The following is a 16,201-nucleotide window of genomic DNA, read 5'->3' as shown; positions in this document are numbered from 1 at the left end:
TACATACATCAGAGTTACAATACAGAGAATGATAAGAGCTTTTAAACAGATTTATCAAATTTGAAACTAATAATCTCCCTATAATTTCATTAGTGGTTGAAAGTAGATCAATAATCATAGCTCAGTTCAATAATTACCTTTGTACAGTAGAACAATTGAAGTTGAATAAATGAATTCTTATAAATAAATAAATATTGTAAAGATGAGTTGATATTTATCATATTTCTTTATTAAACTAAACACTATTTCGCTCATGGAAATGCTAATTCGATGTTTGAAGAATATCATATCTATCACTTTGAGTTTACAACATTCCATCATGATTATTTATTTTATAGTACTGATTGAATCTGAAACAGTTACCTTCCAACTATACTTTACTATTTCACCACTATAGCTTTTTTAATAGCTATATATGTTACAGTGGTTTGTAAATATTCTTCTCCTATGTATAATTTTAATTGGAGTAATTCAAATCTAGATAAAATTATTCCCATTCTGAGATCTCCAAGACACCAGACAGTATAAAAAGATTTAATAAATTTTAATTGAAGTAATACGAATCCAGATTAAATTATTCTTTTTTAAAGATCTCCAAGATTGTAAGATAATAGACTTCAGTCAGTATAACATAAGAGCTACAATAAAATTATAGAAATAACTGATCTTATCCCAATTACTCTACTAATAATTAAATACTACACATGTAATAAAATCACAAGCTTCACATACTTATCCAGGTTCATCGTAAGTACATCTGAAGCTCAGACAAAGTGAAAATTATCTTCACCTACAATCAGAACTGTTTATCCTATTCCTAATTATCTTTAGAATTAGAAAGTTCCTTCATACCGCAACAAATTGCTTTCATGTGAGGCATATGTGATAATTCACCTTCACTGCATTAGAATTCAGGATTAGATTAGTTATGTTCATTTATGTAGATTGCAATATGATATGCCGGTTAGGGTCTTGTTTATAAATTATTAATGATATATTATAGTAATAACATGAAACTACTGGATGAATTAAACTACACTATCAATGAGTGTAGATAGAATTATTGTGGTTTTAATTTTGACAAAACCATACACCCCTTTTGTGGGAGGTCAGTGGATGAAATGAAATGGAATAAAACATTTCAATAGAATTGATTGATTGATTGAGTACTTTATTTATGTAGATTACAATATATACTGGCTTCTACACTTATATACAATAGCTTACAATACAGCAAAGTTATAGATGAATTTACATAATATAGACTAAGAAAATAACTATTGAACTGTATATGATATGAAAAAGCAATTTGTAAAATAATAACAATAGAATGAGAGTGTTCACCAGATCAGTACGGTATTAAAGGCTATAAAGATCGAATTAATTATATGATATAACTTGATTATAATTATGATAATATCATATATATGATATAGAATTCAATATAATACTGACTGATATAATATTGTGTAGTATCTACATTAATAGCATTATAGCTTCAAACTCACCAATTGTTTTTCTTGGAAAATGATATAATATTTATTTGAATATTCGAGAATTGAATTTGTATAATTATTTAGAAAGTAGTGCTGTTTCTGCAAGTACGGTTGATTGTGAATCCGTTTTATTCAGTGTTCTATAATGAATTTTTCATTCATTACTGCTGATCAGAACACCTTAGTCAATTCAATTTAATGTGATTTTTGTCTATTTAAAATAATACCCAAGTACAGGAGACCACTAAATTATTCGATATCATTGTAAGTTTACTTTGATTCCAATTTAACTGATCTGTTTTATTTATTATTGTCTATTGTATGTGTTGTACCTGTGCAATTTATTGTATGTTTTTTAAATGTGAATTGTGTGACATGGCTATATGTAAATTCAGTGTTATTGTATATTTATTATTATTTATTATTATTTATTATTATTTATTATTTATTATTATTTATTATTATTTATTATTATTTATTATTTATTATTGTATATTTATTGTATATTATTTATTGTATATTTTTAAATGTGAATTGTGTGACATGGCTATATGTAAATTCAGTGTTCAACTGGCCCAATAAAAACTTGAAACTTGAAATTAGTCTATTTTTATTTTGTCAGGAACTAACTGTATAGAAATTCATATATTTATTTCACTGAGTTAGTGATTATGAATTATTCAACTATTGCATTGTGTTTGTGAGAATAATAAATTATTGGATTTGATTTGAAATATCCTTTTGAAAAATACTCTACTTTAGGACTTGGGAGATAATTTATGCAACCAATAGTGAGAAAATAATTTCAACGATACTGGGATTGATTAGTTTTATTTTGCTTTGAAATTAGAGAATCTCTACAATAAAATATTGATTAGATTGTATTAAATTGCCAGCAACTGTTAGGCTCGGTTGCACAGAAGCCTGTAGAATTTAACTGTGATTAAATAATGTCATCAACTAATCAATCATCTTTATTCAAAAATTCATAAAATGTACATGAATTATAAAATTTCCTAGCATGAGAAACAATCAGAGAGAAATGAATCTACTCTTCAAAAACCCATCTCTGATTAGTTCTCGTGGAATTTAATCATGATTAAAATTTAACAGGCCTTTGTGCAACTGGCACAAACATTAATATAATAATTGCAGCAATATTAGAATTTAGTTATCAGCCTTGATAACTTTACTAGCTTTGAAAACAAGATTGGAATCAAAGATTGATTGATTGAAAAGCAAGATGTGAAAATTATAATTATTGAAATAAATATTAATTTCAAAAAATAGATCAATTATAGTTGAGAATGATATTGCATCTAACAATGTATAAAGAAGGAAATAAATAAATTGTTGCATTTCTGTATTCAATATCTGTATCTAAATAATCATCACAACAATAAATTGGGATTGATATCCTCTACAATTAATTAACTTAACCAAGAGCAAGAAAATAATTAATTTATTTTAAAAATCCTCAATTTGTATTTAATGCATTTAATTAATAATACATACAAGTACAAACCTCTAGTAAAAACTGAATTTCAATTTTATTAATCAAATCGCCAATTAATTTAATGAGTACCGCAATAAAATTGGTGAACAGTAATTAATTCATTGTCTGCACACCCTGCCGGCTCTTTAATGCAAAACGGGAAATTTTCACCGTAGGAGGGAATTTTGGTCCCAAAAAGGGAAAAAGTCACGGCTATTTAATGCAAAAAGGGAAATTTTCACAGTAAGAGGGAATTTTTGTCTCGGAAAGGGAAAAAGGTACTCCTGCAGCTGTCCATTTACCGGTAGTTGCGTGAACTCGAGTTCAGTCAGTTCGCTGCTTCTGTGCGGGTCGTGTCAAGTTGAGTGTGTAGGTCTGTAACGTGTTTGTTGTTTATTGTATTTCTACTTCGACAGTAATTACAGGTAATAACAACAACTAATTACCACAATTAGCTGATAAGAGAAAAATGTTTCCAATGTAGCTCCACCCCAGCTGTAGAATCTGTCAAATGATTTCAAACAAAGGAGAAACTGCCAAAACTGTAGTCTATCGTGATAACAGCAGTAATAGCCTATGGTCTCCTGTTATGTGGAGGAAAGACGGTTATAATTATTATCCGATGACAATAACCCCTTTTTTCAGTGCATTTTAACCCCAACATGCTGTAGAATCAACAAAGGAGTAACTGCTTAAACTGTAGTCTATCGTGATAACAACAGAGTAATGTAGTCTCCTGTTATGTGGAGGAAAAATGAATACAGTTATCTGATGAGAAAATTCTCCTTTTTCAATGTAGCATCACCCCAACATGCTGTAGAATCTGTCAAACTAATTCAACAATATTGAGTAACTGCCGAAACTGTAGTCTATCTTGATAACAACAGATTAATATAGTCTCCTGTTATGTGGAGGAAAAATTAATACAGTTATCTGATGAGAAATTTCTCCTTTTTCAATGTAGCATCACTCCAACATGCTGTAGAATCTGTTAAACGATTTCAACAAAGGAGTAACTGCTGAAACTGTAGTCTATCGTGATAACAGCAGTAATAGCCTATGGTTTCCTGTTATGTGGAGGAAAGACGGTTATAATAATTATTATCCGATGACAAAAACCCCATTTTTCAGTGCATTTTTACCCCAACATGCTGTAGAATCAACAAAGGAGTAACTGCTGAAACTGTAGTCTATCGTGATAACAGCAGTAATATGGTCTTCTGTTCCATATGTGGATGATCAATTACTGGAAATTATTTGATGAGGGAAAAAATTATGTCAATGTTGCATCTCTACAACCCACTTTAGAATATGTTAATTAAATTTAGCAAAGGAGTAACTGCCGAAACTTTAGTCCATAGTGATAATAGCACAGTCATCTAGTTACCTCTCTTGTTAGGGATAAATTACAGTACCACAATTATCTCATGGAAAATCGGTTTATTTTCTATGATAATCCTATGCCAACCATCTGTAAAATGTATCAAACAATCCATGTTAACAATGGAGTAACTGCCGGAACTGTAGTCTATTGTGTTAACAGTAGTAATATGGTCTTCTGTTGGGTGGAGGAATAATAATTGCTGACATTTATCTGATAAGAAAGAAAAAATCAATGCTGCATCAACCTTATTTCCTGTAGAATCTATCAAACAATGTAGTAACTACCGAAACCAGAGTCTACCGTGATAACAGCTGTAGTAGGCTATCTGGTTTTTGAGGAGGATGATGTCCAGAAGTCTCTTGGAGTTGTGCCTGATGGTAGAGAGGTGATGATGAACACTTTTCTCAAATTGAGTTGAAGCCTAATATCAAAACAAGTATGTTTCCTTCTTCTTTTTTCTGATTATCTTTTATCAATTTCTCCACTTTCTCGAACTCATCTGAAATCAAAATGGAATTTTAATCAATTTAAACAAGAATCTCTCCAAAATCCATCACTCATCATTATGAAACTATTCAAGATATTTTTAGTAGCCAACCGATACTTGGGAGAAAGATGTCATCCATTGAAATAATTCAAGTTCATTTTTATCAAGTTTCAAGAGGAATATCATTATAGATTAGTGAACTGTAGATGGTGATACAAAGTGGAATAGACTGAGAGATGAATTTATTGAGCATTGATGAAATTGAAGATGGAGCTATTAAAGCATTTATTCTTTATTGATTCATACAATAAGTACATCATCGAAATGATAGGGAGAGAAAAAATAAGGTAACCTTGTGCTATTCCTCTCCCAAATTAAGATAAGGTTACACATAGTCCGAAATAGGTTAAGTCTTGTAGTTGTTCACTTCACAAAATGTTCAGTCCTCAATTATTTTAATTATTTAAATTGATGTTTTATCTTTCTTGACTCAAATTTATCTTTTGGAGATAATTTTTTCTGATGAATAAATTATTTTTTTATTCCTGATGAACATATTATTGTATTCGGGTCATAGATAGATAAATAGACACACATTTAAATTCCCACCAGTTTCAGCTCATCATTATATCTACTGTTACAATAATATTGAACTTTCTATTTCTAGTTTCCAATACAAATAGCTTCCAAATCTACTAAGCTTTGAATCCCAGAATCGAAAGATAGACGTAAATTAAATCTGTTTACTCAACTGTATTTCCATTTGTTGAGTCAATATTTGTTTAATAGGGAGTTGTTGGAATTACTTCATATTGTCTTCAATAATAAATTATGAATAGGCCTAGAGAACAGAGTAAATCTAGCTAGAGTATTGACTTAAATCTTGAATAATCTTTGATACATTTAGTTCAGATATGAGAATGCAGCATATTTTATCCAAACTACGTGAACACTTTTGTATTTTGATATTGAACAATGCAGAGTTTATTATATTCTAGAATTAGTATTGATAAATTTCCTGTACATTTAGAGAAAATAGTAGTAAATTCAGACTATATTCCAAGCCATGCAAATCCAAATTTGGATATCCACTGCAAATATCCCTCAGAGGTAGAGAGTTAGTGGGAAGGATATTTTTAATATTCTTTCCGAAGAATGGACATTAATATGTCTTAAGCTCCGCCAATTTATGTAGATGCATAACAATATTATCTATTTTATCTATATTTATTACAAATTGATTTTTTTCATATCATATACAGCTCAATAATAAAATTAGTAGAATTGATGGTGATGTTGTGAAATCTCTCCATAATAAGAAAACAAAGATATTGTCAAATTTCACTAAAAATTTATTAAAAACTTCAAAACAGAACCATTCCTCAGTACAGCTGATGATGCGTTGGTTAACTACGTGAAACCATGGTTCTGTTTTAAATTTTTTAATAAATTTTTAGTGAAATTTGACAATATCTTTGTTTTCTTATATACAGCTCAATAATTATTTTCTTAATCTACATTCTGTAAATTCATCTATAATTTTGCTGTATTGTAAGCTATTGTATATAAGTGTATAAGCCAATATATATTATAATCTACATAAATAAAGTACTCAATCAATCAGAGGATTTCTTCCAAGTCTAAAGACATAGTTTGGACATGTGGGATATCCAGAAATATTCATTAGTGTGCTGGCTGGGCAAAGTGTTATTTACATCCTCTATTTAGTGTTATATCTATTCCATCTTTTGAGACATTTTCAAATGAAAATGACTGAAATTATATTAACTTTCTGAGTAGTGGAGGTGAAATTGGAATTGGGTTTTATTCTTCTTGGTTCACAATATAGGTACAACATTGACGTTGCTATCCTTGTCTACCAATCGACAAAGCAGATAATGTTATCCTTGTCAAGCTACGCAACGTGGATCTAACTCTAGGACTATAGCTTCTATTTTGAATCCTTATCTTATCTTGAAGCCACAACACCAATGATAAGACATTCTATTTGGATAAATCTTTATCCACTGTAAATCTTCAAGTCTATATCCACAATCTATATCACTGTGTTGCGTCCATTGTAAAATTGTGAATAAATGAATATCCATACTTTGATAGATTAATTAAATATCCAATGCGTTAGGTCATGTCAGAGGCCCTGAAATTGATCAGTTCCGACCTGAAAACTCTGACACCAGACCTGAGCCGGCCAGGTCACACGATATTTATTCATCTTCTACTTTCCTTGCCCTATTACCATAGGTAAGGAAAGTATTGCTTTCCAAAAAAAATTAAGGTACCCCAATTTCTATATTTCTATACGTTTCGAGGTCCCCTGAGACCAAAAAAATGATTTTTGGGTATTGGTCTGTATGTATGTGTGTGTGTGTGTGTGTGTGTGTGTGTGTGTGTGTGTGTGTGTGTGTGTGTGTGTGTGTGTATAAGTGTATGTGCGTCTGTGTACACGATATTTCATCTCTCAATCAACGGAATGACTTGAAATTTGGAACTTAAGGTCCTTACACTATGTGGATCCGACACGAACAATTTCGATCAAATGCAATTCAAGATGGCGGCTAAAATGGCGAAAATGTTGTCAAAAACAGGGTTTTTCACGATTTTCTCGAAAACGGCTCCAACGATTTCGATTAAATTTATATCTGAAATAGTCATTGATAAGCTCTATCAACTGCCACAAGTCACATATCTGTAAAAATTCCAGGAGCTCCGCCCCATCAATGCAAAGTTTGATTTTGGATTCTCAATTATCAGACTTCAGATACAATTTAAACAAAAAATTTTGAGTGGAAAAGATTAAGCATGAAAATCTCTACAATTAATGTTGAGTAGCATTTCCACCTAAAATTGAAAATAAGCACGAAATTCGAGAAAATGTGATTATCCAATTGCAAACTGTTGGCAACTGTTGATTCTATTAAATCATTCACTATGAAGAGATAGCAGACCTCGTATGTCTCCAGCGTTATTGTCCTGTCAACAGCTGACTCAGAACTCTGTTTATAAGTAGACTCGAGATGCGCGTGAACACTAGCGTCAGGTGATCAATTTTCATAACGGCAAGGAAAGTTGTGAGAGTGCGCCACACCAGATTTTTTACTTTGGATAGTAGGCTACAATATAGAAGCCATGTGGCGCAGTCCCAAGTATTTTTAATGAATAATAAAAAGGCGGAAGATAGACCTATGAGATACTATACTTAGGTTCAGTAGAAACCCCGAGATAAGCTCTTGAAGGCTTTTAAGAAACAAAAATGGACTCTATTTTGAAACTTAAACATTATTATCTTCAACCCATCGTACTTATGATATGATAGCACAATGTAGAAACCATGTGCCTAGTCTTGAAATATTGTAAGTGACGGAACTGATAAGGGATAGCGTAATAACTGGTAGTTCTATGAACAGTAGACCTCACGCAGTATTCTCATCTATAAGTATCTGATTGAAACTATAGACCTTATGGAAATACAGCAATAGACTGGCTTCTCTACACATCTGTGTAATCACTTGTCAGCTGATTTATGATGAATAATTCTATAGTCTAATTTTTACTCTAATTTGCTAATATTAGGCTCATTTTAGTAATATTACTCTAATATAAAGGCTCCTTTTTCCTTTTATATTATCCTTGAAATGCAAATTTTCCAAAAACCTTGTATATACGTCGACGCGCAATTAAAAAAGGAACATACCTGTCAGATTTCATGAAAATCTATTACTGCGTTTCGCAGTAAACCGACGACTTGAATCTCAGACCTCACTTCGTTCGGTCTATTATACTAGTAGTTCTGTGAACAGTAGACCTCACGCAGTATTCTCATCCACAAGTATCTGATTGAAACTATAGACCTTATGGAAATACAGCAATAGACTGGCTTCTCCACACATCTGTGTAATCACTTGTCAGCTGATTTATGATGAATGATTATAGTCTGATTTTTACTCTAATATTGGCGTATGAAGGAGGCTCCTTTTTCCTTTTATATTATCCTTGAAATGCAAAATTTCCAAAAACCTTGATGATGATGATGATGATATTTTGTCAATCAAATATATTTCTGCATTGTTAGAAACGATCTGGCTACGTTGTGGAGGTAGAAAAGGATAGCGCAATCTGCTTTGTCGAATGGAGACAAGGATAGCAACACAAAAAACTGCGTGGACTTCACTATATAGGTTCAGCGACTGTATAGCCAGTCACCAATGAATAATGGTGTGGGGTGCCTGTTGTGTCCTTTCTATCCTTGTCTGATCCTGCGTATCCTTTTTTTTGAATGAAGGAGCGAAGCCCTTGAAATTGGTTTGAGTGCCAAGTGGCAGCCTGTGGCGGCGTAGCATAGCGGTCGTCAAGTCCAAGGTCACCTCATACACTCACAACTGACTGCCTCTCTACGTATGTTATGCGCTCAAGCCAAACGAAACTTTCTGCTTGCCGTGATGTATTCGTTCTTCTTCTTCTTCTTCTTCTTCTTCTTCTTCTTCTTCTTCTTCTTCTTCTTCTCTTCTTCTTCTTCTTCTCTTCTTCTTCTTCTTCTTCTTCTTTTCTTCTTCTTTTCTTCTTCTTCTTCTTCTTCTTCTTCTCTTCTTCGTCTTTTCTTCTCTTCCTTCTTCTTCCTCATCTACTCTCTTTACTCCTCCACCCTTTTCACCTTCTCTTCCTCCTCCTTCTTCTTCTCTTTTCTCTCATTTTTCTTCTTTTATCTTCTCATCCTTTTACTCCTCCTATTCCTCCTTCTACTCCTCCTTTTCTTCTTCCTGCTCCTCCTAATCTTTCTCCTACTCCTCATCCTCATCCTCCTCCTCATCTCCTGCCTCCTCTTCTTCTTCCTCCTATATTCTCCTGAATCTCTGTAAATTTGAATAGTACCTAGTACCTATAGTGAGTTGTAATGACAAAATTTGGCTGAAATTGGTGTTGTTATCCTTGTCTATCATTCGACAAAGCTGATAGCACTATCCATTTCTAACTCCGCAACATTATTCGATTTTTAAAAATGAAGAAATACCTATAATTAATTCAATCACAATAATTGAAAATTTATTATTAGATTATTGAAGAATATATTTCTCGACGAATGGGATGTAATTGATTATTCTAAACAAGGAATACTAGCATAGAGAAACAATAGCGTAAGTAGATATCCCATGGTATAGGGCGTTTATGTCGCAACTTTTACTGTTATCTCAAGCCGATTATTGTCGATTACTGTCAATTTCACTGTTTTGACCGGGTGAGGATGTATGAACGGCACAATATGAGAGGCTACCAACGTCACACAGCTTCACGAAAAAAAACTACGTGGACTATAGGCTTGAGATAACAGTAAAAGTTGCGACATAAACGCCCTATACCATGGAATATCTACCTATGCTATTGTTTCTCTATGATACTAGTTAATATTTCATCAGATATACCGGTATCTGCTATTGTATTTTTTCTTCGGGGCTACTTTTAATATAAATAGAAAAACAAACTTCATTACTCTTAAATTATTTCATCACAACGTTTCGGACATTCATGCCATTTTGAAATCATGTTTCGGCATTAATGTCAAAAACATGTTGTGATAAAATAATTTAAAAGTGTACTGAGATTTGTATTCGTTATTAGCTAACCTAGTTACATCGTCATGGTGATAGCTTTAATTTTTCCTGTAGGATGTTGAAATATAATCCGCCGTGAAGTGAGATGCGTTACGTTTTGAAACAATAAAACAAAGAAAAATCTGTGGTTGTTGGAGTTTGAGATTCACTTCAAATTTTCAGCATTCCTTATGGATTTTATCAATGCTACCTACTCAGACAATACTGGCAAACTGAAACCCGCTTCAAGTCAAGGTTGACATTCACAGTACACTGACCACATAAAATATGAATATATGTATGTATATTTGTATATAAATACTGACTATTTCCACTCTGTGACTCTGTGGGTTACGATTACTCTGTGGTTATGCTCATCTGAATCAGATTTAAAAAATAGAATAGGTAGACTTAAATTCAGATGAAATTGTACGATATCAAGTGCAAGCCTATCCAATTATTACTAGTAGTTCTGTGAACAGTAGACCTCACGCAGTATTCTCATCCACAAGTACCTGATTGAAACTATAGACCTTATGGAAATAAGTTCAACAGCAATAGACTGGCTTCTCCACACATCTTTGTAATCACTTGTCAGCTGATTTATGATGAATAATTCTATAGTCTGATTTTTACTCTAATATTGGCGTATGAAGGAGGCTCCTTTTTCCTTTTATATTATCCTTGAAGTGCAAAATTTCTAAAAACCTTGTATATACGTCGACGCGCAATTAAAAAAGGAACATACCTGTCAAATTTCACGACAATATATTTCCGCGTTTCGCCGTAAATGCGCAACATATAAACATTCAAACATTTAAACATTAAGAGAAATGCCAAACCGTCGACTTGAATATTAGACCTCACTTCACTCGGTCAATTAACTATATTGATGTCCACGTAATAATGGCAGTGTTTGATTAGCAATGCTATTGCTATCCTTGTCTTTCATTCAACAAAGCGGATAGCGCTATCTCTTTCTCGCCTTGCTCTGTTGCCAGATCGTCTTTCAGCAATGTAGAGTAATTAATTAACAAAATATTTTATCTTAATATTTTCAAAATTCATTATGATTATTGAAAAATATAATTTCTTGCTTAATAAAATATAATTGATTATTCTAAACGAGAATGAACAGTTTATATTACATCAATAAACCTGTATCAGCTACCGTCTATAGATGGCATTGACAAGACTGAGGATCGGCAACGTTCATCTCCTATCTCTCTCCACTGGTATTATAACGTGAACCACACCATAGCAGGTAACCAGTGCTTCGCAAGGGTCCAATTAAAATCTTGACAAACTGAATACTAACTTGACCCACTCCACTGAGATCTTGAAAAATCAAATCAAAATATGAATTGATAATAGGACTATAACCATCTTCGATGGATTAAGAATCTATTTGCAATATTTCAAGTTAATCAGTTGAGTAGTTGAGACGTGATGATGCGTCATTTGTGAATTTCCTATCCCCTACGTGTGTATAAGCCAGTTCTTTTCTTCATTATGTTATACAGACAAACTCAATTGTGTGATCAGAATTAGGTCCAAGTTCCAACCCAGATTTCTATTTCCTTTTTCAATTATTTGAATACAGGGTTTTTGGACCTGACATTTGAATACAGTTACAGAATTTATGTCCAGTCTTGTTTGGTCCACAAAATAAAACTAAATTAAACAGATGGAAAAAGTAAAAATAATCGAGAACAGAACACAACCAAATTGGATGACATGGAGTTACATTCACTTCAAACTGACAGTAAGCCTCATAAAAAACATCAACAACTCCCATTCAAACAACGCTGCCAGAATTAAGTGAATCTTTTTAGTAACTTTTAAAGGAGGAGTAGCGTATAGTTATTCTAAAGAAGGCTAATGAAAGAGAGATAGATTTTTTATCGTTTTTCCATATCATCGGTTCGAGACGTTTCTTCAATTCTAAGTCTCCTGCTTCCTATTCTGGTCCTTCTTTTTTTTCTTTTTGTTCTCATTCTACCTCTTTTTCTTCTTCTTCTTCTTCTTCTTCTTCTTCTTCTTCTTCTTCTTCTTCTTCTTCTTCTTCTTCTTCTTCTTCTTCTTCTTCTTCTTCTTCATCTTATTCTTTTAGTGATCTGTAGCAGCTTCCGTTCTATCTAAGAAAACTTCTGATCTTTCTTTCTTCTTTCTCACCTCCTCATTCTTCTAATTCTTCTTCTCCTCCTTCTTCTAATTCTTCCTTTCTTCCTCCATAATCATCTTCATTCTTCTCCTCCTACTCTCTCATACACATTTTGTAAAGGGTTGTGTGGCAGAGAGGACCAGTAGTCCTAGCTCCGCATTTTGCTTTCTCCTTGCTCCTTGCCACCTCCTCCTCCTCCTTTTTCCTTTTTCTTCTTATTCCTCATCATCTTCCTCTTCCTCTTCTACGTATAATTTTCTTCTATATCTTTCCAGCTCATTTGCATACCGTTAGTAGGTGCAAACGTACTCATCGTGACGTCATTGAGAGCTCTCAAGTTATTATTTCCATCTCCGTTTTTTCTTCTTATCCTTCTTCTTCTTACTCTCAATTATTGTGCAGTCTGACCCTTTTTCTAGTTCTCATTACCAGTTTGCTCACCCTACCAATTTCTTAACTATAGATATATTCCGATTACTTCATTTCGCCTGAGTCTTATCACTGATTTCCAATTATTTTTTCTCTGATCTCCCTTTTTCTCCCTTTTCTTCTTGTTCTTTTCTTTTTCTTCTTCTTCTTCTTCTTCTTCTTCTTCTCTTCTTCCTCCTCTTCCTCTTCTTCTCCCACTGCATACTGCTGTTATATTACTGAAATTTGATAACCCTGATCTACTTTCAGCATACTTCATTTTATTAATCAATTATTTGATCTTATCTACTATATAATTATTTTACTTTATCAATTTTCTGTTTTTTTTTCTCTTCAAATTCATATTGATTAAAACTTTTACAATATTTCCATTATAAATAAATCCTTAGTTTAAATAACGAAATTAACGTTTTGGTAGAGAGTAGTGGGGAGGATATTTTTAATATTCTTCCCAAAGAATGGACATTGATATGTCCAAAGCTCCGCCAATTTATGTAGATGCATAACAATATGATTATTATCTATAGTTATTATATTACAAATTGCTTTTTCATATCATATACAGTTCAATAGTTATTTTCCTAGTCTATATTATGTAAATTCATCTATAATTTTGCTGTATTGTAAGCTATTGTATATAAGTGTATAAGCCAGTATATATTGTAATCTACATAAATAAAGTACTCAATCAATCAATCAATCAATCTCCTTCTTTTCTTCTTCATAATTGAAAAAATATTGCTTTCTAAACATTCGTACTCGTTATCGTTTCATTTAACCCTTCAAATTTTAACCCTCCAGCTCTACTTCTGAGTCCAATCTCTGATTTAAGTGATTCAAAAGCAGGTTGATGAAAGGGAGATTGATTTTTTTCGTTTTCCCATATCATCGGGTCGAGATGTTTCTCCAATTCTTCGTCTCCTGCTACCTCTCTACTCTTCTTCTTCTTCTTCTTCTTCTTCTTCTTCTTCTTCTTCTTCTTCCTCTTCTTCTCTGTCTTGTTTCGTCTATCTTCTTCATCATAATCATCATCGTCTTCATTATCTTCAATTTCTTCTTCTTCTTCTGCTTCTTATTATTATTTATTTTTATGTATTATTTTTATTATTAAAACACACAAAACAAGACAAAACAAAATTACAAAGAATTACGAAACAAATAAAACACAATAAAATGTTACAAATATAAAAAACCATGGGCTTAGTGTTTGGGTGTGTTGGAGAAGAGAAAACCTTACACCTTCTTCTTGTTGTTGATTTTGTTCTTGTTCTTCATTGAAATTTCAGATACTAATCTCTGTTCAGTAAATAATCTTTAGTAATCTAGTAAACTGGTCGCTTGATTGATTGATTGATTGATTGAGTACTTTATTTATGTAGATTACAATATATACCGTCTGATAAACTTATATACAATAGCTTACAATACAGCAAAATTATAGATGAATTACATGATATAGACTAAGAAATAATTATGAAATGTATATGATATGAAAAAGCAATTTGTAATATAATAACTATAGACAATAATTATATTGTTATGCATCTACATAAATTGGCGGAGCTTTGGATATATCAATGTCCATTCTTCGGAAAGAATATTAAAAATATCCTCCCCACTAACTCTCTACCAAAATCATTGAGCAGCAAAATATTAATTGTGTGGGTGAAGCCCTACGATTGGCCTTCAGCTGTTGACGAATGAAGTATTCCAAATATGGTAATCAGAACTGTTTCAATATAATTTTATATCAGCTGTTCTGACAATATCAAGTAATCATTCAAAATGGATATCCACCTCAATATTTGTTTGCTTTTCGAATATGAATTTGTGTTTAGAAATAAGTTCTCTAAATTTTAAAATTCAAAAAAATAGAAAACTCAGGAAGTGAAAGTGCAAATTTTTAGTGAGAAAACATGAAGAACCCAATATTTAACCTATAAACTTGAGTGTTGATAGGAGATGACATTGGGTAATAGGGCAAGGCAGAACATACAAAAGGATCTCTCTGCCGATAAAAGCCATATATGAATAGATGAAATAAATAAATCCACCCCAATATAACCTCCACAACAATACAGAAAATAATGAACTTTATGAAATAATAAGAGTTACAGTATAAGCAAAAAGGTAACTCAGAGATGATCAATTTTCAAAGTAATGAGAAACTTGACTTTATGAATTGAGTGATGAGTGAATTATTAATGAGAAATAGGCCTCGAATTTCACTTTTCGAATTATAAATTCGTAATTCTCAGTGATGAGTCACACAAAACGATATTTCCTACCTTGTTTCATGAGGCAATCTATACCAAAGTTTCGTTTTAGACCGTAGTTAATTAAGTCGTCTAGGCCTATAGTTTACCTAAGTAGCCTGCTAGTTGACTCTTCTCTCTCTCTCTCTGCTTCTGCTTCTTTTCTTTCTTCTTCTTCTTCTTCTTTTTCACAGCCACTTCTTCCCCAGGAGACTCAATTATAGTGTCTGGAAGACCTCTTTTACTTTAAGTGAGTGATAATTATTGTCAAAACTAGTTGGCCTAGTTTGAGCTGGCATGCTACATTTTTCATTAGATTACTTTTCCTTTGTCTAGCCTAGCTACAATTAGACTGTTTTCTAGGTACATTGGTAATGTATATTGATCGAATAAAGCTGTATTCAAACGCACATACCAGTGACAGTGAACAGTGAAAATATAATTCCCATGTATTCTAATTTGACTATTTCCACTCAGCCCGGCAGAGTGAGTATGAATCCTACCATTAGAAGTTATGGTAATTATATTTTCACTGTCACTGTTGTGTGCGAATTTAGCTTAATTCAGAAAGCATTGATAACTTTTCCATTTACTAGGAGTTATTGATTTGTATGGAACGCTTACTTATTGTAGAGATGATTCTATAACATTTCTATAGATGATATATACAATCAGAAATGCTGATTTACTAGTATAACTGATGTAATATCAAGTGTCCATTCTTGTTAAAAATAATTGACCGAGCGAAGTGAGGTCCAAGAGCTTGTTCACATGACAGCGACTTACGCTCGGTTGTCGCGCGGTTGGCAAATCGCTCGATTTGCCAGTCTCGTTCACATGACAGCGATTCATGAGCGATTTGCCCTCGGTTAATTAAGTCTGAGATAA

The 16,201-nt window shown here is 32.4% G+C and overlaps 1 protein-coding gene across 1 annotated transcript in view; it reads left to right on the top strand.

Annotated features, from left to right (window-relative positions):
- Positions 1-3,320: 3,320 nt before the first annotated feature.
- LOC111051953 (protein singed) overlaps positions 3,321-16,201 on the top strand; it is a 70,870-nt gene continuing 57,989 nt past the window's right edge. Inside the window, exon 1 of the mRNA XM_039435055.1 lies at positions 3,321-3,416. The gene's annotated coding sequence lies outside the window, so the exon portion shown is untranslated. The remainder of the gene's footprint in view (positions 3,417-16,201) is intronic.

The sequence above is a fragment of the Nilaparvata lugens genome, chromosome 8 (genome assembly GCF_014356525.2).
Source record: "Nilaparvata lugens isolate BPH chromosome 8, ASM1435652v1, whole genome shotgun sequence".
NCBI lineage: Eukaryota > Metazoa > Arthropoda > Insecta > Hemiptera > Delphacidae > Nilaparvata > Nilaparvata lugens.
This window is presented reverse-complemented; position numbering and strand designations above follow the sequence as displayed.